General features: G+C 42.7%; 2 non-coding genes across 2 annotated transcripts; both read right to left on the reverse strand.

Moving 5' to 3' along the window:
* Positions 1 to 255: 255 nt before the first annotated feature.
* On the reverse strand, positions 256 to 362 carry LOC118483451. Its single transcript, XR_004870740.1, has one exon. It is a non-coding gene; the product is annotated as a small nucleolar RNA R71 (small nucleolar RNA).
* Positions 363 to 4,937: 4,575 nt separating this feature from the next.
* Positions 4,938 to 5,039, reverse strand: LOC118483478. Its single transcript, XR_004870767.1, has one exon. It is a non-coding gene; the product is annotated as a small nucleolar RNA R71 (small nucleolar RNA).
* Between the last annotated feature and the right edge of the window lie 21,502 nt (positions 5,040 to 26,541).

A 26,541-nucleotide genomic window follows, 5' to 3' on the forward strand; every position in this document is an offset into this window, starting at 1 on the left:
CTCCAAAACTCTGCAACCTTCCATGGGCTTGCGGACGAGGATCCCCATCTACATATTACTAATTTCTTAGAAATATGTGATACCTCTCGGATCAGTGGAGCATCAAATGACGCCATCCGCCTTCGAATGTTTCCTTTCTCACTAAAAGACCGAGCAAAAGCTTGGCTCAACGCCCTCCCAGCTGGATCGGTAAACACCTGGGATGAACTAGCCCAAAAATTTCTATATAAGTATTTCCCTCCCGCTAAAACGGCTAAATTAATGACTGAAATTAATACATATTCACAAGAGGATGGGGAATCCTTATATGAAACTTGGGAAAGGTTCAAGGAGCTATTGCGAAAGTGTCCACATCACGGCCTTGCGATATGGCAACAAGTATCCACTTTCTATAATGGGTTGTTGCCACACACAAGGCAGACACTTGATTCTAGCTCCGGGGGACTTTTAGGTAATCGCCGCCCACATGAAATATATAACCAAATTGAGGAAATTGCTCAAACCAATTTTCAGTGGCACACTCCACGAGGCAATAAATCTATTACCCCGGGTGCCCATAAGGTTGATGAAATCACTTCTTTACAAGCCCAAATCGAGGCTCTTTCTTCAAAAATAAAAAAATTGGAAATGACAAAAACAGTCTCGGTTATGGCTTGTGAAGGGTGTGGTGGGCCACATGAAAATTGGAGTTGTATGAAAGAAACAGACGATCAACAAGAGTCGGTAAGCTACATTGAAAATAGACCTACTCCGTCGGGTCCTCCAACGGGCACTTACAACCAAGGATGGCGAAACCACCCTAACCTTGGTTGGAGAGAGCCCGTCAATAGTAGTAACCAACAAACCCAACGAACAAACTTTCAACAACCAAGAAATGAATCACAAAAATTTCACTCAACAACAAGGTGGACGAGAAAGGCTTGAAGATACTGTATCTCGCCTCATCTCCGACACTGAAAAGAAAAACTCGGAAAGGTTTCTACAATTAGAATCAAATTTTAGAAACCAACAAGCTAGTATTCAAAACATAGAAAAACAATTAAATCAACTAGCTCAAAATTTTTCCGAGAGACCACAAGGTGCATTACCAAGCAATACCGAAACAAACCCGAAAGCGCAAGTTCATCTCATCACTTTACGAAACCGCACCGTGGGGCCTGCGGAAGCACCACCGCCGACAGAAGAGACTGTACCCCCGCCTCTGCAGGAGAAGAACTCCCCTCCATCATCAGAGCCTTCCAAGGCTCCTCGAGTTCCGTACCCCGGTAGGTTAATTCGTCAAAAGACCAATGAGCAATTCGCAAAATTCGAAAGTCTATTAAAACAATTGCATGTCAATATTCCTTTTATTGATGTCCTAACCCAAATGCCCAAATACTCTAAGTTCATGAGGGACTTCCTCACTCATAAAAAGGAAATTGAAACCTTGCAATTAGTTAACTTAGGCGAAAAATGCTCTGCCCTCGTACTCAACAAACTTCCCCAAAAGAAAATCGATCCTAGAAGCTTCACGATTCCCTGCTCGATCGGGGACTCCCCCGTTCGTAATGCACTAGCCGACCTTGGGGCTAGCATTAACCTTATGCCTTCATCAATGTTTAAAAGACTCGGCCTAGGAACAACGAGTCCTACAAAAATGAGCATACAACTTGCTGATCGATCCGTCAAATTCCCGCAAGGTGTCATCGAAAACGTCCTAGTAAAGGTAAACAAATTTGTCTATCCGGCAGATTTTGTCATATTCGATATGGAAGAAGACACCGAAGTCCCCCTCATACTATGGAGACCATTTCTCGCCACCGCACAAGCAGTGGTAGACATGAATGACGGAACGCTCACCCTAAGGTACGGAGATGTTGAAGTAAAATTCGGGGTTGGGAAGAGAATAGAGGACGACGACCCGGTCAACTACATGAAGGTTATTGATTCGAGTTTGGATGCTGCTCTCCGACGGTGCAACATGGGATGCCAAACATCCCACTCAGAAAATATATAACCTCACATTGGGTCTAGCCAAGGACCCTTATAAACGTGGCGCACCACGGAGGCATTCTGCGGAACTATCCTTAGTTTAGTTTAATCTTTTAGTTTTAATTTGCAGGAATAAAACACACTCATGATTTATGAATTAGTAATGGTAAATAATTGCTGAAAATGCTTTCAAGTTGCAAGTATAGATCTAGGATAACATGTTTCGGGTCGGTTTTGAATGATTATGCATGATGAATAATTTGAATGTATGATGAACAACATGAATATGAGTTGAAGGTGCCTTGAATATTTGAAAAACTTGTTGTTTGATCCATTTTCGTTAATTGTTAGACAAAGGAACATGTTTGTGAACTGATGTGTGTAAAATGCAACATATAAAATACATCAAATAAGGCATAAAACTAACCCTTTTTAAGTACTAATGTTGGAAAAAGAGTGCTTTTGTCTTCCTTTTGTATTTTCAGGATTAAATGAGCTCAAATTCACAAAAGAAGCAAAAAGACAGCTAAATCTAACATAAATACAAGAAAAGGGACACAAGTGGATTGCCCGACCCCTCAACAGCATCCTCCCATGCAAAATAGAGAAGGCAGAAGACTGAACACGCCCCGTGCTCAGCCAGCACAGGGCCGTGCCCAAGAAGCAGCAGAAAAGACAAACCTATAGAAGCTTCTATTGCCCACCACGGGGCCGTGTGCAGTGAACACGGGGGCGTGGCGAAAGTACAGCAGGCGCATTAATTGTAATTGCGAATTACAATTAATGAAGAGAGAGAGTGTCAGGCAGGCACGGGGGCGTGTCCAGCGGACACGGGGCCATGCCCAGCCTTCTGTTCAGCCTATAAATAGGAGTGCTTGGTTTCATTGCAACTCATCCCTTGGCACACCACCTCTCTCACACTTCATCCACCACCCACCACCACCATAACACCATCATCCACCACCATCATCCATTGTCCATCATAGAGTGTGTGAGTCGTCTCAGGATCCAAGATTGATCGTAAGAGTTCTTGACAATCAAGGCCATGTTTGCCTAAGTCTCTTACATCACTTGGTGAAGACAAGTGTTTAGTATAATACTTTTTATTTTTAATCTTTTGCACTTTTTATTTGGTTTTGTAGTAATGACTTTAATAACTAGTTGCTTATGTTGAAGGTGATCTTTCCTTATCGTTTGTCCGTGGTGTCTTGGCATTATTTTACTGTCTATATAAATTAAAAGATTTTCACCATTCATATCTCCACGGTCTATATGGAGGTATGTTGGCTACCTGGTCGGGGGTTAAGGGAACGGTTTGGTAAGGGTTTTGCCCTTGTTCAGCGTTTAGAGGTCTTGCAAGGGACCTGGGTCAAATATAGTAGGATCTCCTTCAATGCCCATAGGTATTGGATGGCGGGGATCCAAACTCTTTGACCCCCTCATAAGTTAACTACTATTAATACTATAACCCGGCTATTTAGGACTGTATCCCTGCTGACTTAGACTACTTAGTCGAGGGTAACATCACCGCCAAAAGCGGGGCCTACCATAATTTGTATTAATAACTTAATTCATTATCTTCCAATAATCCAACCGTTTAGGATTGTATCCTTGCTGACTCAAACTACTGGGTTGAGGGTAACGTCGCCTTCAAAAGAGAGGCCTACTACAATAACTAAGATAATCTCTTAAACAAGTGCAAAAGTGCGAAAATAATCAAAGGTTATACTAATACACGAGTCGGATCCAAGTAATTCATCTTGTCTATCTGTTTTTATTTTATTTTTATTTTTCAGCATTTAGTTAGATTTATTTTCTTAGTTTAAAACCTTTTCTAACATTTTGATTTGATTAGACGTTGAGGATAAGCCGGTACTAAAAGCTCTTGTGTCCTTGGACGACCTCGGTATCTTACCAACACTATACTACGTCCACGATGGGTGCACTTGCCCATATGTGTGTTTAGTGTTAGTAAATATCGTGTTCTATGAATTTAAAACTTGGCTAAAAGTGTAAAAAAAAGGGCTTAAATATACATCAAAAATATATTACACTACACACGCATCAAGTTTTTGGGGCCGTTGCCGGGGACAGAAGGATTTTAAGAAAGTTAGGAATCAACGGTCTAATCATCTTTTTATTTTTTCTTTTTAATTTGTAGGATTTTTCTTAGTTTTTTAGCTTCTGCAGAGCTCAGCACGGGTCGTGCCTGGTCGGACACGGGCCGTGCCCAGCGTTGTTACTGGCAGTTTTTAGTTTTCCAAGTTACAGACGGCTGACCACGGGGCCATGTTGGTGCAACACGGGGCCGTGTCCAACTCTCCAGTAACTGGGATCTGGAAAACAATCACTGTAACTCCGACCACGGGTCGTGTTCACTGAGCACGGGGCCATGGTGAACCTTCTAACCAGCATTCTTTTCTGTTTTTATTGCAGGACTTGGAACCAAACGTCACCCCTACTTAGTGTATGAGCTCCAATTCTAATAAGGACATAAAAGAACCTCTAGAAGAACCCGAACGCTTTCTCAGAAAAAGACTAAAGGCCAAGAAACAAGAGAAAGTTTCGGGGAATCCACTTCCAATGGCGGACCAACATACCCTCATGCATTATCTACGACCCACCGTAGGTAACCTAGGCGCCGCTATCAACGCACCGAATGTTGAAACCAATAACTTCGAACTTCGGCCGCATTTGATAAAAATGCTCCAAAACTCCGCAACCTTCCATGGGCTTGCGGACGAGGATCCCCATCTACATATTACTAATTTCTTAGAAATATGTGATACCTTTCGGATCAGTGGAGCATCAAATGACGCCATCCGCCTTCGAATGTTTCCTTTCTCACTAAAAGACCGAGCAAAAGCTTGGCTCAACGCCCTCCCAGCTGGATCGGTAAACACCTGGGATGAACTAGCCCAAAAATTTCTATATAAGTATCTCCCTCCCGCTAAAACGGCTAAATTAATCACTGAAATTAATACATATTCACAAGAGGATGGGGAATCCTTATATGAAACTTGGGAAAGTTTTAAAGAGCTATTGCGAAAGTGTCCACATCACGGCCTTGCGATATGGCAACAAGTATCCACTTTCTATAATGGGTTGTTGCCACACACAAGGCAGACACTTGATTCTAGCTCCGGGGGACTTTTAGGTAATCGCCGCCCACATGAAATATATAACCAAATTGAGGAAATTGCTCAAACCAATTTTCAGTGGCACACTCCACTAGGCAATAAATCTATTGCCCCGGGCGCCCATAAGGTTGATGAAAGCACTTCTTTACAAGCCCAAATCGAGGCTCTTTCTTCAAAAATAAAAAAATTGGAAATGACAAAAACAGTCTCGGTTATGGCTTGTGAAGGGTGTGGTGGGCCACATGAAAATTGGAGTTGTATGAAAGAAAGAGACGATCAACAAGAGTCGGTAAGCTACATTGAAAATAGACCTACTCCGTCGGGTCCTCCAACGGGCACTTACAACCAAGGATGGCGAAACCACCCTAACCTTGGTTGGAGAGAGCCCGGCAATAGTAGTAACCAACAAACCCAACGAACAAACTTTCAACAACCAAGAAATGAATCACAAAAATTTCACTCAACAACAAGGTGGACGAGAAAGGCTTGAAGATACTGTATCTCGCCTCATCTCCGACACTAAAAAGAAAAACTCGGAAAGGTTTCTACAATTAGAATCAAATTTTAGAAACCAACAAGCTAGTATTCAAAACATAGAAAAACAATTAAATCAACTAGCTCAAAATTTTTCCGAGAGACCACAAGGTGCATTACCAAGCAATACCGAAACAAACCCGAAAGCGCAAGTTCATCTCATCACTTTACGAAACCGCACCGTGGGGCCTGCGGAAGCACCACCGCCGACAGAAGAGACTGTACCCCCACCTCTGCAGGAGAAGAACTCCCCTCCATCATCAGAGCCTTCCAAGGCTCCTCGAGTTCCGTACCCCGGTAGGTTAATTCGTCAAAAGACCAATGAGCATTTCGCAAAATTCGAAAGTCTATTAAAACAATTGCATGTCAATATTCCTTTTATTGATGTCCTAATCCAAATGCCCAAATACTCTAAGTTCATGAGGGACTTCCTCACTCATAAAAAGGAAATTGAAACCTTGCAATTAGTTAACTTAGGCGAAGAATGCTCTGCCCTCGTACTCAACAAACTTCCCCAAAAGAAAATCGATCCTGGAAGCTTCACGATTCCCTACTCGATCGGGGACTCCCCCGTTCGTAATGCACTAGCCGACCTTGGGGCTAGCATTAACCTTATGCCTTCATCAATGTTTAAAAGACTCGGCCTAGGAACAACGAGTCCTACAAAAACGAGCATACAACTTGCTGATCGATCCGTCAAATTCCCGCAAGGTGTCATCGAAAACGTCCTAGTAAAGGTAAACAAATTTGTCTATCCAGCAGATTTTGTCATACTCGATATGGAAGAAGACATCGAAGTCCCCCTCATACTAGGGAGACCATTACTCGCCACCGCACAAGCAGTGGTAGACATGAATGACGGAACGCTCACCCTAAGGTACGGAGATGATGAAGTAAAATTCGGGGTTGGGAAGAGAATAGAGGACGACGACCCGGTCAACTACATGAAGGTTATTGATTCGAGTTTGGATGCTGCTCTCCGACGGTGCAACATGGGATGCCAAACATCCAACTCAGAAAATATATAACCTCACATTGGGTCTAGCCAAGGACCCTTATAAACGTGGCGCACCACAGAGGCATTCCGCGGAACTATCCTTAGTTTAGTTTAATCTTTTAGTTTTAATTTGCAGGAATAAAACACACTCATGATTTATGAATTAGTAATGGTAAATAATTGCTGAAAAAGCTTTCAAGTTGCAAGTATAGATCTAGGATAACATGTTTCGGGTCAGTTTTGAATGATTATGCATGATGAATAATTTGAATGTATGATGAACAACATGAATATGAGTTGAAGGTGCCTTGAATATTTGAAAAACTTGTTGTTTGATCCATTTTGGTTAATTGTTAGACAAAGAAACATGTTTGTGAACTGATGTGTGTAAAATGCAACATATAAAATACATCAAATAAGGCATAAAACTAACTCTTTTTAAGTACTAATGTTGGAAAAAGAGTGCTTTTGTCTTCCTTTTGTATTTTCAGGATTAAATGAGCTCAAATTCACAAAAGAAGCAAAAAGACAGCTAAATCTAACATAAATACAAGAAAAGGGACACAAGTGGATTGCCCGACCCCTCAACAGCATCCTCCCAAGCAAAATAGAGAAGGCAGAAGACTGAACACGCCCCGTGCTCAGCCAGCACGGGGTCGTGCCCAAGAAGCAGCAGAAAATACAAACCTATAGAAGCTTCTATTGCCCACCACCGGCCATGTGCAGTGAACACGGGGGCGTGGCGAAAGTACAGCAGGCACATTAATTGTAATTGCGAATTACAATTAATGAAGAGAGAGAGTGTCAGACAGGCACGGGGGCGTGTCCAGCGGACACGGGGCCGTGCCCAGCCTTCTGTTCAGCCTATAAATAGGAGTTCTTGGTTTCTTGCAACTCATCCCTTGGCACACCACCTCTCTCACACTTCATCCACCACCCACCACCACCATAACACCATCATCCACCACCATCATCCATTGTCCATCATAGAGTGTGTGAGTCGTCTCGGGATCCAAGATTGATCGTAAGAGTTCTTGACAATCAAGGCCATGTTTGCCTAAGTCTCTTACATCACTTGGTGAAGACAAGTGTTTAGTATAATACTTTTTATTTGGAATCTTTTGCACTTTTTATTTGGTTTTGTATTAATAACTTTAATAACTAGTTGCTTATGTTGAAAGTGATCTTTCCTTATCGTTTGTCTGTGGTGTCTTGGCATTATTTTACTATCTATATAAAATAAAAGATTTTCACCATTCATATCTCCACGTTCTATATGGAGGTATGTTGGCTACCTGGTCGGGGGTTAAGGGAACGGTTTGGTAAGGGTCTTGCCCTTGTTTAGCGTTTAGAGGTCCTGCAAGGGACCTGGGTCAAATTTAGTAGGATCTCCTTCAACGCCCATAGGTATTGGATGGCGGGGATCCAAACTCTTTGACCCCCTCATAAGTTAACTACTATTAATACTATAACCCGGCTATTTAGGACTGTATCCCTGCTGACTCAGACTACTTAGTCGAGGGTAACGTCACCGCCAAAAGCGGGGCCTACCATAAATTGCATTAATAACTTAATTCATTATCTTTCAATAATCCAACCCTTTAGGATTGTATCCTTGCTGACTCAAACTACTGGGTTGAGGGTAACGTCGCCTTCAAAAGAGAGGCCTACTACAATAACTAAGATAATCTCTTAAACAAGTGAAAAAGTGCGAAAATAATCAAAGGTTATACTAATACACGAGTCGGATCCAAGTGATTCATCTTGTCTATCTATTTTTATTTTATTTTTATTTTTCAGCATTTAGTTAGTTTTTATTTTCTTAGTTTAAAACCTTTTCTAACATTTTGATTTGATTAGACGTTGAGGATAAACCGGTACTAAAAGCTCTTGTGTCCTTGGACGACCTCGGTATCTTACCAACACTATACTACGTCCACGATGGGTGCACTTGCCCATATGTGTGTTTAGTGTTAGTAAATATCGTGTTCTATAAATTTAAAACTTGGCTAAAAGTGTAAAAAAGGGCTTAAATATACATCAAAAATATATTACACTACACACGCATCATGAACCCTCATTGGATAGTACATAAAATCATGAACATGAAATTCTATTGGTTAGTACAAGTCTCGCAGATGTACCAGAATCAGCAGGCAAACGAGTCGAGACCTCTGGTTTCGACTCGAGACCATTAAGTTCCGACTCGAGACCGCGGTGATTGCGACTCGAGACCACATAGTGTCAACTGGAGACTGGACTCGAGACCTCTAAGGCTGCGACTTAAGCCTGCACTACTCGAGACCGGACGACTATGACTCGAGACCTCCGGGTTGCGACTCGAGACCGCATGTTCTCGAGTCGAGACCACTTAGTCTCGATTGGGCTGCCTGACTCAGTTATTGGGCCATCAAATGTGACAACGTGTTTTGGGCTTGTATCTGTGCTACTGTGCTATGTGCTGATCGAATGTTTAAGGATTGGAACATGCCCAATAACTTAAACGATAATTGTATGTTATGCATGCTACGTGTAAGTTGTGTGTGAAATATACGTGACATCTTTATACCCAAACCTGACCTATACTGGTAACCATGTTAGGACGTGGTGACCAACGTACTTGACCAAGTAAACAGTCTGCCGAGCAACCCAAGGTGAGTTCACACACTAAAAGCATGCGTCCCAGGGAGGGACACGGACAAACTGCCAACTTTGGGAAAAATACTTTTGAACTATTATTTCCGGGGGAAATACGAATGGGTACTTTTAAATTACTATCTACGGGGGAGAACTAGCAAAACTAAACGAAACTCTATGATGTTAAGTCCCTGCTTACAGTACCGATTAATCGCCGGGGGCGAACGGGTTATTAGTTGATAGCGCTATTAGGTTTGACAACTTCACACCGTGACCGGGGGGATCGGGCGTGAACTAGTAGACCTTGCATCTTGGTCAATGATGATAGACATTGACTCGGGGCACAACAATTTTCCGTCAATAGTTTCGGTATCGACAGTTTAGTGAGCTTACAGATGGGGTAGCTCCCCATAACGTGATTATAAATGCTTCATCTAAACAACTTACGTTTTTGAAAACTAAAACTTGACACCTCGTGAACTCGCCAACATTATGTTGATACCCTACTGCATGCTTTGCAGGTACCCAGTGACTCAGGAGCTTGCAGCTTGGGGATGTGTAGTGGTCGTCTAACCCATGTGTTGGGTTCTAAATAAATTTGAACTATGAACTTTGTTTTTTAACTATTTTGTCTATGCTTCCGCTACATACCTAAACTACGATTTGAACTTTTGTTACGATATTTGTTAACCCTATGATTGATGAATGCTATTTATGTTATTTATTAAATTGCTCAGTATAATTGGTGGTTGGATCTTGGTCAGTCACGCCCCCAGACGGTGGTACTCCGCATGTGGATTTTGGGGGTGTGACAAGAATGCCCCTAAACAAACTCACGTGTGTTTTTTTTTTTTTTTTTCCTTTCAATTTCCCTCATTTAATCTTAGGATTGATTAACTAAATGGATGGTTAAGATTACTTTCTAACCTTCTTAGCCAAATAAACTTCCTATTATATCATAACCCTACATATTATTTACTAGTAATTTTTTAATACATTATTATATTTTCATTTTTGTATTATAAAACGGATCTGCTAGTACCTTTAGAAGGCAATAGAAAGTAAAGAATATCACCAATGATCCATTGGCCGATGTTTTTTTTTTTTTTTACTAATTTGTTGATACTAATATACTAACTACTAATAAAAAATTAAAATCCGTCGTCAAAAAAATTAAAAAAATAGCTATAGTATAAAAAATGGACGCCGTACTTCCCTCACCCGTGACCAAGGGCATCCACCGATGGTCCATAAACCCAAATGGGTGCATCTACTGGTTTACATATTTATCAAACCACAGAGAGTGAAAGGATTGTCTTTTTTATAATTAATGTTGTTCTTGCACGTCTCCAATGCCAGGCATTGACATTTCAGATGTACTTTAATTTAACTGACACAAAGAATAAATTTGGATGTGAAACTATTATAACAAACCATTTCTTATAACATTTTTATATTTACAATAAAATTTAAAATAGAGTAAACTGTAATTTTAACCCCTAGGGTTTAGACCAATTGGCACTCTGACCCCCCTCCCCTAACGAGATAATTACAATTTTACCCCCAACGTTTGGTGTTATTGATGTGTGTGAAGTGTTATATATATTAGGTGTATATTTTAAGCTCTTTTTACACTTTTTAGCCAAGTTTTAAATTTGTAAAACACGATATTTACAAACATTAAACACACATATGGGCAAGTGCACCCATCGTGTACGTAGTATAGTGTTGGTAAAATACCAAGGTCGTCCAAGGACACAAAAACTTTTAGTACCGGTTTATCCTCAACGTCTAATCAAATCAAAAGTTAGAAAAAAGGTTTTTAAACTAGAAAAATAAAACTAACTAAAATGCTGAAAAATAAAATAAAAATAAAAACAAATAGTAAAGATGAATCACTTGGATCCGACTCGTGTGTAGTGTAACCTTTGATTATTTACGCACTTTTGCACATTTTAAGAGATTATCTTAGTTATTGTAGTAGGCCCCTCTTTTGAAGGTGACGTTACCCTCAACCCAGTAGTTTGAGTCAGCAAGGATACAATCCTAAAGGGTCGGATTATTGAAAGATAATTAATTAAGTTATTAATGCATAATGTGGTAGGCCCCTCTTTTGAATGTGACGTTACCCTCGGCTAAGTAGTCTGAGTCAGCAGGGATACAGTCCTAAGTAGCCGGGTTAAAGTTTTAATAGTAGTTTAACTTATGAGGGGGTCAAAGAGTTTGGACCCCCGCCATCCAATACCGTTGGGTATTGAAGGAGGTCCTACTAAATTTGACCCAGGTCCTTTGCAGGATCTATACACTGAACAATGGCAAGACTCTTACCAAACCGTTCCCTTAACCACCGACCAGGTAGCCAACATATCTCCATATAGACCGTGGAGATATGAATGGTGAAAATCTTTTATTTTATATAGACAGTAAAATAATGCCAAGACACCATGGACAAACGATAAGGAAGAATCACCTTCAACATAAGAAACTAGTTATTAAAGTCATTAATACATAACCAAATAAAAAGTACGAAAAGATTAAAAATAAAAAGTATTACACTAAACACTTGTCTTCACCAAGTGATGTAAGAGACTTAGGCAAACATGGTCTTTGATTGTCAAGAACTCTTACGATTAATCTTGGATCCCGAGACGACTCACACACTCTACGATGGACAATGGATGATGGCGGTGGATGATGGTGTTGTGATGGTGGTGGGTGGTGGGTGAAGTGTGAGAGAGATGGTGTGCCAAGGGATGAGTTACAAGCGAACCAAACACTCCTATTTATAGGGTGAACAGAAGCTCGGGCACGGCCCCGCGTCCATCCGCCTCTCTTTCTTCATTAATTGCAGTTTGTCTGCATTAGTTGACCACGCCCCCGTGTCCGCTGAGCACTACCCCGTGTGTAGAAGCATATCTGTACTCTCAAGATTTGTCTGGATTCTGCGAATCTTATAGTTGACCACGACCCCGTGTCTGCTGAGCACGGCCCCGTGGTGAGCGATGGAAGCTTTTACAACTTTGTATTTTCTGCTGACACTTGGGCACGCCCCCGTGCTCACTGAGCACGGGGCGTGTTCAGCCTTCTGTTCTCTTGTTTTGCTTGGGAAGATGTTGTCGGGGGGTCGGGCATGCCACGTTTGTTCCTTTTCTTGTATTTGTGTTAGATTTAGCTGCCTTTTTGCTTCTTTTATTTATTTGAGCTCATTTAATCCTGAAAATACAAAAGGAAGACAAAAACACACTTTTTCCAACATTAGTACTAAAAAGGGTTAGTTTTATGCCACAATTGATGTAATTTATATGTTGCATTTTGTGCACATCAGTTATGTCGCAAGTTTACCCCCCGGCGTCAATTTTGTTAACATATCTGTTAACTATAACTTGAAATGACTATAATGCCCTTTCATATTACCCCCTGTGTTTTGTTCTACTCTGTAATATTACCCCCTGCCACCATTGCCACCGCCATTCACCACCATAACCACCACTGCCACCTCCAGCCACCACCCTCAACCTTCACAGCAAAATCCCAAGTCAAGACTCAAAATCTAAGCTAATAGCACATTTCCTTTCAATCTGTCAACACTTAAATGCATTCTAAAAGTATACAAGTTCCAATCGAGTGTCGATAATAACATAACACTACACCAAGTCAAGTAAATTTCAAATAACATTAAACAAAATGTAACAAAATATAATAAATGAATACCTAACATAACTAATTAACTATCCACCATATTTACACCTTCATTTCTTATAACAATACCAAAATAAACATAAATACAGAGAACGAGAATAAAAAACTACCGATTGAACATAAATCTGGTGTTTATCCGCTTGAATCTGAGCGACTTCCGACACACATTCTTCTAAACTGGAACTGAGTTGCGAACATTGCGCTTGCAACGTATCGAATTCCGATTTGAGAGAAACATACTTGTGCTCGAGAAGCGAACACGTTTGTTCGGCGGCTACGGATGCAGCATCGTGTTGAGATTTTTCAGTGTCGAGTTGATTGTTTGATCAGAGATGGATCGTGGTTGCAGCGAGCGTACTCTTCGTCGGACAAGAACAGAGGCATTTCGCCGGTGAAGATCGATGGATGAAGAAGAGATTAATGGTGAGAGAATGTTGATGTAACCCTAATCATGAAGCGAGTATGAGGAAGCGTGTAAGGGAATATGAGAAGATTTTGGAGGGAGAGTAGACGCTTTGAAGAAAACGGAAAAGCCCCAACTTTATTTTGAATTGCTGCAGATACAACACGAACTCGAATGTTGTAAAGTGTACACCTGGAATTGTTGGTAGCTGCTCTCAACCTGATAATAGAACTAGTATTTTGAAGAAAGAATTTTACTGACAAAATGATTGAATCTTTGTGTATGAACAAAATGAATTGAACTGAGGTGGTTGAGGGTTGGGTGTGATTTGAGTTAAATGGACAGCGGCGAGAGAGAGAGAGAGAGAGAGAGAGAGAGAGAGAGAGAAGTGGTTGAGAGTGTTGGAGGGTGGTGGCTGGAGGTGGCAGTGGTGGTTGTGGTGGTGAATGGCGGTGGCAGGGGGTAATATTACAAAGTAGAACAAAATACAGGGGGTAATATGAAAGGGCATTATAGTCATTTCAAGTTATAGTTAACAGATATGTTAACAAAATTGACGCCGGAGGGTAAACTTGCGACATAACACCAAACGTTGGGGGGTAAAATTGCAATTATTTCGTTAGGGGGGTCAGAGTGCCAATTGGCCTAAATCACAGGGGGTAAAATTGCAGTTTACTCAAATAATCAACAAATATGATAAAATAATAAAAATACATGTTTTGTAGTAGCATAAAGGATTGACTGAAATGTATAAGAAAGAACTTAAAAAAGACAAATGAATTATTCAACGTATACAAATTAAACGGGCGGGAATAGTGTTTTCCACCTATAGGGTGAAATAGGCGGTGGTTGCCATCTATTGGCTCACATGGGCGGCAAAGAGAATAGTGTGAGACAGCTGCCAGGCACTCTCCTATTGGTACAACAAATTTACGATTTTATCCCGCTTTAAATTTACGATATTGCCATGAGTTTAAAATTATGATTTTACCCCCACTTAAAAATAAATTTACGCTTCTGCTCCCAGCTAAAAATTTCAATTTTGCCCACGGTTCAAATTTACCATTTTGCCCCGTTTAAATTTACAGTTTTGCCATTAGTTTTTTCCCTTAAAATTATGATTTTGCCATCAGCTCAAAATTATGTTTTTTCCCCACATAAAAATAAATTTATGCTTTTACTCCCAGCTAAAAATTTCAAATTTTCCATCGGTTCAAATTTACGATTTTGCCCCCTTTAAATTTACAGTTTTGCCATTAGGTTTTTTTTCTCACAGCCAAGTTACGATTTTGCCCTCAACTTAAATTTACATTTTCTCCATCGCTTTTGTTTGTTTTCCTGGCTAAATTACAATTTTACCCCTAGTGAAAATTATTGTTATGCTGGCAGCTGCCTGCAACTCCCTAATTGGTCCATTTAATTTACGATTTTATCCCTGAATGAAAAATATGATTTCGCCCTCAGTTCAAAATTACGTTTTCCCATCGTTTTAGTTTTTTTAGCAAAACTATAAAAGTTTTTTGTTTTAATAGGTTGACTCCGTTTAATTTTTTTCGGTGTCAAGGAGCTGCCTTGTCACACCCCCAAAATCCACCCGCGGAGTACTACCGCTTGAAGGCGTGACTGACCAGGATCCAGCCACCAATCATACTGAACAAGCATATAAACAGTTATAAAAGTTTAACCAATACGATTGGTGTTTCAAACAAACAAAGTTCAAGTTGCAAGCGGAAGCATAAGTCTCAAAAGTAAAACATAAGTTCAAATGGTTCCAAGTTTAACATAGTACGCAGCAATCTGTGTCCCACAACGACTCTCCTCCATGCAAGCTCCAGCTGAGTACCTATGGTCCTGCAAAGCATGTAGTAACGAGTCAACAACTAGTTGAGTGAGTTCACGGTTGGGTGTTCGTTTTAAGTTGTTTCGAAAACAGTTTCCTTTATCTGGCATCCTGCCATGGGGGTTACCCCATAGTTTGAAAACGTGACTTAATCATTCCCAGTTACTCTGGCATTCCAGCCGTGGGGGCTACCCCATGATAGTTATCAGGCATTTCGGCCGTGGGGGCTACCCCATGCGTACACTAGACTCGTTACCATATCGACTGCTGACTGTAGTCATGTTTATGTGCCCTGAAAACTGTCAATGTCTATCATCATTGACGTGCCACAGATCCATTAGTTCACGCCCGTCCTCTGCGGCACGGTGTGAGGTTTGTCAGACCTAAATAGCGCTATCTAACTAATGACCCGCTCGCCATTGGCCCGGCGATTAAGTCGATATAAAAAGGAGGGACTTCGTGATAGAGTTTTGGTCTAGTACGAGTTATCCGTCCGTCCGGACGAGGAATCACATTCCTGAACCACTGCTGTCCTACCCAAGGAGGACGAGGAATCCACGTTCCTTAACCCCGTTCCCAACCCAGGGAATCCCATGCTTTGTAGAGGGTGTGAACTCACCTTGGTTTGCTCGGTAGTAACACAGAAAGGTCAATCGAGTCGCAAGTAGTCAATTACGTCCTAACATAGATACCACTTATAATCAGATTCAAACCAAGCAGTGCACGTACAAGTAGTAGTCATGGCCTACAAGTTCTAGTATGACAGTTCATCGATAGTTCAAAACAATTTTCACAGTTAACAATCAAATACAACCCAAAGTCTAAGTGTGAGGCCCTAACAGTTGGGCTCGTACTAACAGGCCCAAAACAACGCGTCAACAGTAACACAGAAGTGCATAAGCCCGGCCCATTAGCGTAGGCCCATAATTAAGCAAGCCCATAAGTGTGGTTTCGAGTCGCAACCGGACTCGCAAGCATGATTGCGGGTTACGCTGTTTGTGTTGATCATGGATGGTTGCGAGTCGCAACCTATGTCGCAACCATGGTTTCGGCTGGTCATGCTAAGGTTTCGAGTCGCAACGGGACTCGCAACCTGTGGTCTCGGCTTGTAAGGCTGTGGTCTCGAGTCGCAACCGGGGGTTTCGACTCTCCAGCACCTGCTGATCCTTCACAGTTTGTACTATCCAATGAAAATCATGCAGAATTATGTACTATCCACTAAACATGTTTTGTTGTCTAATATTTACCCAAAATGGATCAAACAGTGCAGATTTCAAATATTCAACACACTTTCATTGCATATTCAAGTTGTTCTTCACTTATTCATCATGTTCTTCATATATTCAAAAACATATTCATAACACATTCAACCCTTGTTCAAGCACATTATGCATTATCCTAATTACAACATGAACAACTATCAAAACACTTGAACTTAATATCACAATTCGGTCCTATATTAAGCCGATTACATGACATATGTAAACCGGTTTCATGAACATCAACAACTAGTAGTTTAAACTTCATTTAAACACAAGATATCATAACCCATCATGCAATATATCCGAAATCAAGGTATGTTAACCGATTTATCACAATCATGCATATAATATCATCACTTGACAACAAATAGCTATTTTTTTATCAAGCAAACATCTTAGCAAGCAAACATAATGTCATAACCATCAATCCAAACACCAAAACACAACATGAATCACTAACATTCAACAATAAACATCAAGAACACTAACCGGTTGATGGGTTTTGAGGATGTGTGTGAGCTTCCAACCGATTGTGTGTGTGAGCCGATCCAAGAATCCAATCCGAAAGTGAGGAGGGTGTTTGTGAGGGAAAGTAGGAGAGTGTGTAGAGGAGTATGGGTGTTGTCAAAAGAAATGGTGAGTGTGGCCATGAGTGTAGTATATATACTAGTTCTAGTGGTGCACCCTAAAGGGTTTCGGATGAGGGTTTACGGCCCAAATGGCCCAACCGGCCAAAGGCCCAAACCGGCCTAATGGTTACTGTTCACTCGAGACCACATGGTCTCGAGTCGGGTCCTTTGTTCTTGGTTCACATAAAACGCACACATATATATATATATATATACATACATGCAATCAAAACACATATTCACATAAAAGTTCACTTATATTAGTAACTTTAACAAGTTAACTTAGTCACGAAATGTTCAAGCATGTTACATCGAGATACAGGAAAGGTTCTAAATTTCGAGTTGTCACATCATCCCCAAGTTGAAAGAAATTTCATCCCGAAATTTGATGGCACTCACTGAGGAAGCTAGTTAAGTTGCATGGTTTTCCAGGTTTTCCTGGGGTGTCACATCCTCCCCCCGTTGGTCTGGAATTTCGTCCCGAAATTCCGTAGCTTCAGCCTCAGTAGTGGTCGTACTGTTTGCAAACAGTTGGGGATACTTTTGTTTCATCCGATCTTCGCGCTCCCAGGTGAACTCTGGGCCGCGACGTGAGTTCCAACGAACTCAAACGAGAGGTATTCTAGTGCTCTTGAGGACCTTAACATCCCGGTCCGTGATTTCGACTGGTTCCTCGACGAATTTCAACTGTTCGTCGATCGTGAGTTCCTTCAGAGGAACTACGTGGGTCTCGTCTGACAGACATTTCTTCAGATTCGACACATGGAAAACGTTGTGAACTGCAATGAGTTCTGCTGGTAAGTTCAGTCTGTAGGCCACCTTGCCTATTTTCTCAATGATTTCGAAAGGTCCAACGTATCGTGGGTTGAGTTTGCCTCGTTTACCAAAACGAACCACACCCTTCCAGGGTGAAACTTTGAGTAATACCCGCTCCCCAACCTGGAGTTCAAGTGGTTTCCTGCCCTTATCGGCGTAGGCCTTCTGACGGTCTCGAGCGGCCGCCATGCGTTGTCGTATTTGAGCAATCCGCTCAGTAGTGTCTACCACATGTTCCGGACCTGTGATTTGACTATCCCCCACCTCTGCCCAATAAAGAGGTGACCGACATTTACGTCCGTACAATGCCTCGAACGGAGCAGCTTTAATGCTGGTGTGGTAGCTGTTATTGTACGAGAATTCCACAAGTGGCAGATGCTTTTCCCAGCTGTTGCCAAAGTCGATTACACATGCACAAAGCATGTCTTCTAGGGTCTGAATAGTGCGCTCGGACTGTCCGTCCGTCTGTGGGTGATACGCTGTGCTCATATCTAGACGTGAGCCAAAAGACTTGTGCATTGCTTGCCACAGCTCTGAAGTAAAACGTGCATCTCGATCAGAGATGATAGAGGTGGGCACCCCGTGCCTTGAAACAACTTCCTTGAGATATATCTCCGCCAGAGTGGAGAATTTATCCGTCTCCTTAATCGCCAAAAAGTGTGCGGATTTCGTGAGTCGATCCACGATCACCCAAATAGTATCGTTTCCACGCTGGGATCTAGGTAGGCCAGTAACGAAGTCCATGGAAATTTGCTCCCATTTCCATTGTGGTATCTCTGGTTGTTGGAGTAGGCCTGAGGGTTTCTGGTATTCTGTCTTGACTCGCGCACAGGTCAAACACTTGCTGACGTAAGTTGCTATGTGGGCCTTCATGCTAGGCCACCAATACGTAGTTTTGATATCGTGGTACATCTTGTCCGAACCAGGGTGTACCGAGTAGCGAGACTTGTGTGCTTCATCCATCACAAGTTCTCGTAAGTCGCCATAGAGTGGGACCCAAATGCGTCTTGTTACGTAGTAAGCACCGTCTTCCTTCTGTTCTAAGCGTTGTCTTGACCCGCATAGGGCTTCAGCCCTTACGTTTTCTGGTTTCAGGGCTTCTATTTGAGCAGCTCGTACTTGCGAAGGTAGACTAGAGTGGATCGTGAGTTGTAAAGCTCTTACGCGCTTAGGCGCAGTGTCCTTTTGACTTAGGGCGTCGGCCACAACATTGGCCTTGCCCGGGTGATACCTGATGGAGCACTCATAGTCATTCAGCAGCTCGACCCATCGTCGTTGTCGCATATTCAGTTCTTTCTGCTTGAATATGTGCTCTAGGCTCCTGTGGTCGGTGTAGATGGCGCACTTGGTTCCGTACAGGTAGTGCCGCCATAACTTAAGTGCGAAAACAACAGCTCCCAGCTCCAAATCATGCGTAGTGTAGTTCTTCTCGTGAACTTTGAGTTGTCGTGAGGCGTAGGCTATAACTTTATCTCGTTGCATCAATAAACAACCAAGACCTTGAATTGATGCATCACAGTAAACCACAAAATCGTCTGTGCCCTCTGGCAGTGAAAGGATAGGTGCACTACAAAGTCTATCCTTTAGATGCTGAAAGGCTAACTCTTGTGCATTTCCCCAATGATAAACAACGCCTTTCTGCGTTAGCAAGGTGAGAGGCTGCGCGATCTTAGAGAAATCCTTAATGAATCTCTGGTAGTAACCTGCCAATCCCAAGAATTGGCGAATTTCCTTTGGTGTGCGAGGTGCAGGCCAGTTCTTAATAGAGTCTACTTTGGATGGATCAACGTGAATCCCATCCTTGTTCACCACATGTCCTAGGAAATGGACTTCACGAAGCCAGAAGTCGCATTTCAAGAACTTTGCGTAAAGCTGTTCTGTCCGAAGGAGTTCCAGAATAAGCCGTAGATGCTGTTCGTGTTCCTCCTGACTCTTAGAATAGATCAGGATGTCGTCGATGAAGACTATAACGAATTTGTCCAGATAGGGCTTGCACACTCGATTCATCAAGTCCATAAAAACTGCGGGTGCGTTCGTCAGCCCAAACGGCATGACCAAAAACTCATAGTGCCCATATCGAGTCCTAAAGGCTGTCTTAGAGACATCCTCTTCTCGAACTCTCAGCTGGTGATATCCCGATCTCAGGTTGATCTTTGAATAGTAGCTTGACCCCTGCAACTGGTCGAACAAGTCGTCGATGCGTGGTAGAGGATAACGGTTCTTCACAGTCACCTTGTTGAGTTCACGATAGTCGATACACATTCTGAAGGTACCGTCCTTCTTCTTCACAAATAGTACTGGGGCTCCCCAAGGCGATGAGCTAGGACGAATGAAACCCTTATCCAAGAGTTCTTGTAGTTGCGTGGAGAGTTCTTCCAATTCTGATGGAGCTAAACGATAAGGTGCACGAGCTATAGGCGCAGCTCCAGGAGCTAGTTCAATCTGAAACTCGACTTGGCGATGGGGTGGAAGACCAGGTAATTCCTCAGGGAATACCTCAGGATAGTCTCGTACAACTGGAAAATCTTCTAGCTTCTTCTCTTTCTCCGTGGTGTCAGTAACTAGAGCCAAAATCGCAGTGTGGCCCTTTCGTAAGCACTTCTGGGCCTTAAGGAGAGAGATGATGTTCTCAACAGCACTTCTCTTGTCGCCACGAATCATGAGTGGTTCACTACCGGAACCCGGAATACGAACGATCTTCTCATTGCAAAGAATCTCTGCTCGGTGTTGGGATAACCAATCCATCCCAATGACAACGTCGAAGCTACCCAAGATGATAGGAATAAGGTCAATAGAGAAAGTCTGGTTAGCGAGGACAAGTTTGCAACCTTTGACTACGTGCGAGGCTTCCAAGCTCTTACCATTAGCTAGCTCTACGGTGTGCTTGTCGCTCAGGGGTGTTGGAATACGCTTAAGCATTTTACTAACTTCTAGTGACACATAGCTAGCATCGGCACCCGAATCAAATAAGACTGTAACATAAAAGTCGTCGAGAAGGAACTTACCCGTCACCACGTTGGGATCATTCCTTGCTTCACCTTGACCAATCACGAACACTCGTCCCCTGGCACCATTGTTGTTGTTGTGGTTCCCATTGTTACCATTCCCCTGATTGTTGTTGTTGTTGTTCATGTTCAGTTGGGGACAATCTTTCTTGAAGTGGCCTTCAGCTCCACACTGAAAGCATCCTTTGTTGTTACCCTGTTGCTGCCGCTGATTCTGTTGAGGTTGCTGACGATTCTGATTGGCGGGGTATGCGCTCATGCAATCCTTTGCAACATGACCAGGCTTGTTGCACCGATGACAGTTGCCCCTGGTGCATGGCCCACTGTGGTGTAGGTTGCAACGATTGCATTTGGGGTGATTCCCCTTGTACCCACCATGACTTTGACCACCAGACGATTGCTGACTGGGGCTCTTGTGGTCGTCAGTCTTTCTCTGCTGAGACTGAGATTGCACCGAAGTTGAACCCTTGCTTGAAGTTCCATCCCATTTCCGTTTGTTCTCACTAGAGGTACCAGAAGTAGTTGCAGCACCTATGCGCTTTGGTAACTTGTTCTGCTCCACCGCTTGGTCAGTAAGACGGTGAGCCAACTGAACAACCTGCTGGATAGTGGTCAAGTTTGCCGAAGTCACATGACTTTGGATCTCTGGCACCAAGCCCTTGAGATAGAGTTCAATTCGCTTATACGGAGGGTCCACCATAGTAGGACACAACAAGGCAAGCTCATGCGATCTCTTAGTATACGCCTCAATCTCTGACCCCGTCATCTTGAGGTTGTAGAACTCGTCTTCCAACTTATGAATATCATCACGACTGCAGTATTCCTCCCTGATCATTTCCTTGAAAGTTTCCCATGGGGTGGCGTTGGCAGCAACCAACCCCATCATTTGCACTTGAGCATTCCACCACGTGAGGGCCAAACCCTCGAGAGTACCAGTAGCATACTTCACCCTGCGCGCTTCAGGGAATTCACACATTTCGAACACAGACTCTAGTTTCTCAAACCAGTGTAGGAGACCTACTGCTCCTTCAGTTCCGCTAAAAGTAGTGGGTCGACAGTCCATAAAAGTCTTAAAAGTGCACACCGGTGCCTGAGCATGTTGACCTAAGGTAGGTGAAAGAAAGACAGAGTTTAACACAAAGGTTGGTTCACGAGAGTAGGATTCCTAAAGATCCTAGGATAAGTTCGGACTGCAGGATATACCTCCTGCGTATGCAGCTGCGAGTGCTGCGGCAACTCGTTCGTTGATCAAAGTCGTCAACTGGGCTTGTGTCATGTTAACGCGTCCAGACATGATCTTCATATTGAGAGTAACACGAGTGAGAGAGGTTCGCGAAAGTACGATGGTAGGATAGAGTAAGCACGCACACGTCAAGTAACAGTAGTTATACTAATCAAGCATACCATGGGCAATGTACTATGTAACTAACAAGTAGGCAATATATCATATCACCTAGAACGTCGAGCCTTGCATGTGGAGTGGAGCGTCGTTGTGGACCGTTGAGCACTATACCGGTTATAGTCTGGTTTTAACAAAAATGTTTCTCCTTTATTAAAACCTAGTTCACTATAACCAATGGCTCTGATACCAATCTGTCACACCCCCAAAATCCACCCGCGGAGTACTACCGCTTGAAGGCGTGACTGACCAGGATCCAGCCACCAATCATACTGAACAAGCATATAAACAGTTATAAAAGTTTAACCAATACGATTGGTGTTTCAAATAAACAAAGTTCAAGTTGCAAGCGGAAGCATAAGTCTCAAAAGTAAAACATAAGTTCAAATGGTTCCAAGTTTAACATAGTACGCAGCAATCCGTGTCCCACAACGACTCTCCTCCATGCAAGCTCCAGCTGAGTACCTATGGTCCTGCAAAGCATGTAGTAACGAGTCAACAACTAGTTGAGTGAGTTCACGGTTGGGAGTTCGTTTTAAGTTGTTTCGAAAACAGTTTCCTTTATCTGGCATCCTGCCGTGGGGGTTACCCCATAGTTTGAAAACGTGACTTAATCATTCCCAGTTACTCTGGCATTCCAGCCGTGGGGGCTACCCCATGATAGTTATCAGGCATTTCGGCCGTGGGGGCTACCCCATGCGTACACTAGACTCGTTACCATATCGACTGCTGACTGTAGTCATGTTTATGTGCCCTGAAAACCGTCAATGTCTATCATCATTGACGTGCCCCAGATCCATTAGTTCACGCCCGTCCTCTGCGGCACGGTGTGAGGTTTGTCAGACCTAAATAGCGCTATCTAACTAATGACCCGCTCGCCATTGGCCCGGCGATTAAGTCGATATAAAAAGGAGGGACTTCGTGATAGAGTTTTGGTCTAGTACGAGTTATCCGTCCGTCCGGACGAGGAATCACATTCCTGAACCACTGCTGTCCTACCCAAGGAGGACGAGGAATCCACGTTCCTTAACCCCGTTCCCAACCCAGGGAATCCCATGCTTTGTAGAGGGTGTGAACTCACCTTGGTTTGCTCGGTAGTAACGCAGAGAGGTCAATCGAGTCGCAAATAGTCAATTACGTCCTAACATAGATACCACTTATAATCAGATTCAAACCAAGCAGTGCACGTACAAGTAGTAGTCATGGAATACAAGTTCTAGTATGACAGTTCATCAATAGTTCACAACAATTTTCACAGTTAACAATCAAATACAACCCAAAGTCTAAGTGTGAGGCCCTAACAGTTGGGCTCGTACTAACAGGCCCAAAACAACGCGTCAACAGTAACACAGAAGTCCATAAGCCCGGCCCATTAGCGTAGGCCCATAATTAAGCAAGCCCATAAGTGTGGTTTCGAGTCGCAACCGGACTCGCAAGCATGGTTGCGGGTTACGCTGTTTGTGTTGATCATGGATGGTTGCGAGTCGCAACCTATGTCGCAACCATGGTTTCGGCTGGTCATGCTAAGGTTTCGAGTCGCAACGGGACTCGCAACCTGTGGTCTCGGCTTGTAAGGCTGTGGTCTCGAGTCGCAACCGGGGGTTTCGACTCTCCAGCACCTGCTGATCCTTCACAGTTTGTACTATCCAATGAAAATCATGCAGAATTATGTACTATCCACTAAACATGTTTTGTTGTCTAATATTTACCCAAAATGGATCAAACAGTGCAGATTTCAAATATTCAACACACTTTCATTGCATATTCAAGTTGTTCTTCACTTATTCATCATGTTCTTCATATATTCAAAAACATATTCATAACACATTCAACCCTTGTTCAAGCACATTATGCATTATCCTAATTACAACATGAACAACTATCAAAACACTTGAACTTAATATCACAATTCGGTCCTATATTAAGCCGATTACATGACATATGTAAACCGGTTTCATGAACATCAACAACTAGTAGTTTAAACTTCATTTAAACACAAGATATCATAACCCATCATGCAATATATCCGAAATCAAGGTATGTTAACCGATTTATCACAATCATGCATATAATATCATCACTTGACAACAAATAGCTATTTTTTTTATCAAGCAAACATCTTAGCAAGCAAACATAATGTCATAACCATCAATCCAAACACCAAAACACAACATGAATCACTAACATTCAACAATAAACATCAAGAACACTAACCGGTTGATGGGTTTTGAGGATGTGTGTGAGCTTCCAACCGATTGTGTGTGTGAGCCGATCCAAGAATCCAATCCGAAAGTGAGGAGGGTGTTTGTGAGGGAAAGTAGGAGAGTGTATAGAGGAGTATGGGTGTTGTCAAAAGAAATGGTGAGTGTGGCCATGAGTGTAGTATATATACTAGTTCTAGTGGTGCACCCTAAAGGGTTTCGGATGAGGGTTTACGGCCCAAATGGCCCAACCAGCCAAAGGCCCAAACCGGCCTAATGGTTACTGTTCACTCGAGACCACATGGTCTCGAGTCGGGTCTTTTGTTCTCGGTTCACATAAAACGCACACATATATATATATATATACATACATGCAATCAAAACACATATTCACATAAAAGTTCACTTATATTAGTAACTTTAACAAGTTAACTTAGTCACTTATATCTGTCACACCCCCAAAATCCACCCGCGGAGTACTACCGCTTGAAGGCGTGACTGACCAGGATCCAGCCACCAATCATACTGAACAAGCATATAAACAGTTATAAAAGTTTAACCAGTACGATTGGTGTTTCAAACAAACAAAGTTCAAGTTGCAAGCGGAAGCATAAGTCTTAAAAGTAAAACATAAGTTCAAATGGTTCCAAGTTTAACATAGTACGCAGCAATCCGTGTCCCACAACGACTCTCCTCCATGCAAGCTCCAGCTGAGTACCTATGGTCCTGCAAAGCATGTAGTAACGAGTCAACAACTAGTTGAGTGAGTTCACGGTTGGGTGTTCGTTTTAAGTTGTTTCGAAAACAATTTCCTTTATCTGGCATCCTGCCGTGGGGGTTACCCCATAATTTGAAAACGTGACTTAATCATTCCCAGTTACTCTGGCATTCCAGCCGTGGGGGCTACCCCATGATAGTTATCAGGCATTTCGGCCGTGGGGGCTACCCCATGCGTACACTAGACTCGTTACCATATCGACTGCTGACTGTAGTCATGTTTATGTGCCCTGAAAACCGTCAATGTCTATCATCATTGACGTGCCCCAGATCCATTAGTTCACGCCCGTCCTCTGCGGCACGGTGTGAGGTTTGTCAGACCTAAATAGCGCTATCTAACTAATGACCCGCTCGCCATTGGCCCGGCGATTAAGTCGATATAAAAAGGAGGGACTTCGTGATATAGTTTTGGTCTAGTACGAGTTATCCGTCCGTCCGGACGAGGAATCACATTCCTGAACCACTGCTGTCCTACCCAAGGAGGACGAGGAATCCACGTTCCTTAACCCCGTTCCCAACCCAGGGAATCCCATGCTTTGTAGAGGGTGTGAACTCACCTTGGTTTGCTCGGTAGTAACGCAGAAAGGTCAATCGAGTCGCAAGTAGTCAATTACGTCCTAACATAGATACCACTTATAATCAGATTCAAACCAAGCAGTGCACGTACAAGTAGTAGTCATGGCATACAAGTTCTAGTATGACAGTTCATCGATAGTTCACAACAATTTTCACAGTTAACAATCAAATACAACCCAAAGTCTAAGTGTGAGGCCCTAACAGTTGGGCTCGTACTAACAGGCCCAAAACAACGCGTCAACAGTAACACAGAAGTCCATAAGCCCGGCCCATTAGCGTAGGCCCATAATTAAGCAAGCCCATAAGTGTGGTTTCGAGTCGCAACCGGACTCGCAAGCATGGTTGCGGGTTACGCTGTTTGTGTTGATCATGGATGGTTGCGAGTCGCAACCTATGTCGCAACCATGGTTTCGGCTGGTCATGCTAAGGTTTCGAGTCGCAACGGGACTCGCAACCTGTGGTCTCGGCTTGTAAGGCTGTGGTCTCGAGTCGCAACCGGGGGTTTCGACTCTCCAGCACCTGCTGATCCTTCACAGTTTGTACTATCCAATGAAAATCATGCAGAATTATGTACTATCCACTAAACATGTTTTGTTGTCTAATATTTACCCAAAATGGATCAAACAGTGCAGATTTCAAATATTCAACACACTTT

Source organism: Helianthus annuus, chromosome 10, assembly GCF_002127325.2.
Source record: "Helianthus annuus cultivar XRQ/B chromosome 10, HanXRQr2.0-SUNRISE, whole genome shotgun sequence".
Taxonomy (NCBI): Eukaryota; Viridiplantae; Streptophyta; class Magnoliopsida; order Asterales; family Asteraceae; genus Helianthus; species Helianthus annuus.